The following is a 4,020-nucleotide window of genomic DNA, read 5'->3' as shown; positions in this document are numbered from 1 at the left end:
AGGCTTGTAGGGATTCAGGCAACCTTGTAAGGCCTGTGACAGCAGGTTCCAAAGGTTCTGAGGTCTGGACCTTCCTTCCCAGATACAACATCAGACACATAAAATCTACTGTCATGTTACATTTTATGTTTTGAAATATGGAAGCATATTTTAAATACTCTTAAGGCATTTATTTATTAAAATGTTCTCTTCCACGACTTCACATTAGCTTAAAACTCAATTCAGTCTTTACTGAAGTCACCACCTCAGTGTATTACATAAAAATACCTTCTTCAGCAATCCATGTGACCAGCATCTACAGGGTAAGCCCCATGGTGAGCCTCTTTGTTCCCCAGGTGAAGGAAGTAGAAATAATACTGCTCTGCTACAAGGTAAAAGCTCCTAACTCAAACTTATTGGGAAAGGAGCAAAACATTTGCAAAGTACACTTTTAAAAAGAGGTACTTTTTGCTTATTAAAAGAAATCAGTGAATCCTCTAAAAATAACTGTATTTTATAGTTAAGCACATGATTTAGAGTGAAGAATTCGGATGTTGCTCTGCTGATCCAGGCTGTTAATGGTCTTCTTGTTCCTCCCGTGGACCCCCTTCATCAGGTATCACAAAGCTTTAGACAATGTCTACAATCCTCTGTAATACAGGGTCGTTCTCCCCCTCATTCTCCTGGCAAATCAATTCAATGTTACTTAGCTTTCCAAGCTTATCTCTCCTTCTTCAAGTCGTCAACAGTAAGTTTCAATATGTTGACCTGCTATATCCATTCTGCTGCTTCATCATGCCCAATGCCCACACCAGAATTCTTTTGAACCACCCCTGGGCCAGCTGTAGAAGTCGCAGCAGTTGTTTGTATTGAAATGGGTCTCTGTGGAGCTGCACTGCTTAAGCTGAGAGGTTTCTTCAGTTTATTCAGAGCTGGAGCAACAAGGACGGGAGCAACTGCAGTTCCTTGACCTTGTCTGGCAGCTACAGGGTCATAGTCTTTTCCATCACAGTCTACCTCAAAAACCTTCTTGAACCACTGCACAAACTCAAAATTATCCTGAAATTTTCCTTTTACTAATTTATTCACAGGAATTATTTTGTCAGGTCCCATCCTCTTAAAACCTGCATATAGTATTTTGAAGTTCTGGATATATTCATGTTTTAGCTTAGCTTGAAATTTCACTTTCTTCATGGCAACAGAGCCCAGGAATAGCATACCCATAAATTGACAATAAGCAGCTTCTGAGCACAATGGTTCAATCTTTGTCAAATTCAACTGCAGAGACTCATTGATCCAGGCCAACATGTCATGTCGACTTAGATTATCACTGGTGACTGACATTGGGTGTCCATTCACGGCCATCTTTGGCTCTCAGTGGAACCGCGTCCACTGTCCACGCCTGGCTCCATGGTCTTCAACCTCCTGACCCCTGCCCGCCTGCAGAAGAACTTTTTTAAGTGATGCAATCTCATTTGTCTGACTTTACTTTTGTTGCCTGTATTTTGGAGTCATGTCCAAAAACTCATTGCCCAAACCAATGTCATGCAACTTTCCCCATATACTTTCTTTTAGTGTTCTTTTTACACTCTATATTCTTCCATCTCCTTGAGTCTCAGTCTTTGACTCTCTGAGCTTGAGTATTCCTTCTTTCTGATACTCAAGCCTTCCACAAGAGTGAAAGCTAAGTTGGAGACAACCGAACTCATCTTTAAAATAATTTTATAAGCTGTGTACAGTGGTGCAAGCCTGTAATCACAGTGATTTGGTAGGCTGAGGCAGGAAGATCACAAGTTTGAGGCCAGCCTCATCCACTTAGCAACACCCTGTCTCAAAATTCAAAATAATAATAATAAAAAGAACTAGAAAGATAGCTAAATGTTATAGTACCCCTGGGTTCAATCCCCCTTACCTAATATCAATATTAATAATAAAATGTATGAAAATGTTCAAATGGAATTAAAGAGTTAAAATAAAAACAAGTAAACTTGCAAATTAGATAGTCTTTGAATTGACTTTTAGTTAATTGATCTACAGTGAATTCATGAATTGAGGAAGGCCAGACAATGAGATATAGGAGGTATGGTTTTTAGGCAAACGTAACAATTGATTTCATAAGACTCTTTTTGTCAATCCTCTGTTGAAAACCCCATAATTTAACAGAGTGAAAGCGATTTTGAAAAAAAAAAATACTAACAAGCATGTAAAGTTACAATCATTCATTCCATAATATGTGCAGTTATGGAAGTGCATTGCTTTCCATTGTCTGATATGATCTATTGACAGCTGTAGTTTCGGACTTGGGTGTATCGGGACTCCTTTGAAAGTCTGATGAAAGTCAAAGAAGATCTGGAAACAGCAGGCTCCCAGTATTCAGCTGGGACACATCATGATTGCATACCAGCTGGCAGCTGATTAGACTGGTCAGGCACATATTTCCATTGAATCGAAATATTTTAAATAACAGTTCTGTGTTATTGGCACCCAGTTTTGTATAAAGTGTCAAGAAGTTCTTGATCTCCTGCCAAATAGTTTCCTGGACCAATAAAGCACGGGGGCCTCAAGGTGAGAGCCTGAAATTCAGAGTCTGAGGTGGGTGGACTTCTTTTCTTTCAAGTCATTTTCCATAAACATCAATTTTCAGATCCAATTGTCCATTATTTGTTTTATTTATCTCAGGTGAGGACCAGATACAATTAGGGATGGCTCCTGTACATCTCAATCTCTATTTAATAAAGTTTTTGCTGTATTTCCAGCTTTAAGTATAATTCACTTACCTTGATTCTGAAAGCTTTTCTGAGATTTGAGTCCTTGACATCCTGCAGATTTTCTTAGTATTAAACCTTGCACAGAATCTCTTATGTAGATTGTTTTACACTAGTCCCTTGCTTCTCAGAGAGTGGTTTATGGACCAGCAGCATTAGAATCACCTGGGAGTTTCTTTGAAATTCAGAATTCATTCCTACTAAGCCAGAATCTGCATTTTAACAAGATCCTAAGGTGATCTGCATGCTTTTAAAGTTTGAGAAGTGATTCTTTAGTAAAGATTACTCTGATTTCTTCAGCAAGATTGAGGTTGCCCCAAGTCACAGAGGAAAGTGTACTTGGCACTTTGTACAAGGTGCCAAGTTCCCCAACTACGAATTTAATTGTCTTTCCAAGTGAATCTATTTGTAAAATTAACTAAGTTTCTCTGATGATTTAGCTTTTTAGGTAAAAATTTGTTCTTGGGATTGACTTTGGAGCAACGTATATACCCTGCTCTCTCTTAACAACTATCCCCTTGAAATATTACACCAGAATTCTGCAGTTTTCTGTTCAGAAAGAATAGAAGTAACTGAAATAATATACAAAGGCTCCTCCCCTTTGTAAGCTTCAGAAGCTTTATCTCTAGAGTTGATTTTCAGACAAAATACAAGACATCCAATTTAATTTGGATATCAGATAAACAGTATAAGTTGTGCCCTGAATATTGCTGCAGACATATGTATATTAAATATTTACTGACAATGTTTATTCATTCATAAATATAATTCATTGTTTATATAAAGTTTACATTTGTTGGGCAACCTATATTTTTATTTGCTATTTGCTTAAGTAAGTCTAATTAATGAAAAACCCCAAAATGAATTTGGATATCAGTACTTTCTGGTTTTGAATTTTTTTTTTTTTTTTGCACTGATTTGAACCCAGGGCTTAATGAATGCTAGACAAGTGCACTGTACATTGATATACATAAAACATAATTGAAATTCCTGAGATCACTTTGTTGGTGGGGGGACAGCTAAATACCGTCCTACCAAATTGATGAGCAAAGCAAATGGAAGAGACTTTCATTTTGCATTAATATGAGCCTTGCTTTTAAAATGAGTGTACCCTTGCTGTAATACATCCAATAGCAGTTCAAAATCTCAAGTCAATTGCACTCATGTTGGAAAACCAGGTATGCTACCAGGCAATTAGCTGTTGACAGATGCTAAATTCAGTAGAGAATTTTGCAGCTATACCCTTTGAGATGTTAAATTCTAGTAGCCTTGACTG

At 37.5% G+C, this 4,020-nt stretch overlaps 1 pseudogene; it reads right to left on the bottom strand.

Moving 5' to 3' along the window:
* Positions 1–554: 554 nt before the first annotated feature.
* Positions 555–1,344, bottom strand: LOC107144104 (annotated as a pseudogene).
* Positions 1,345–4,020: the final 2,676 nt, after the last annotated feature.

Source organism: Marmota marmota, unplaced genomic scaffold (genome assembly GCF_001458135.2).
Source record: "Marmota marmota marmota unplaced genomic scaffold, marMar, whole genome shotgun sequence".
In the NCBI taxonomy this organism is placed as follows: Eukaryota; Metazoa; Chordata; class Mammalia; order Rodentia; family Sciuridae; genus Marmota; species Marmota marmota.
The sequence above is the reverse complement of the archived record's forward strand: the minus strand, read 5'-3'. Positions and strand labels throughout refer to the sequence as shown.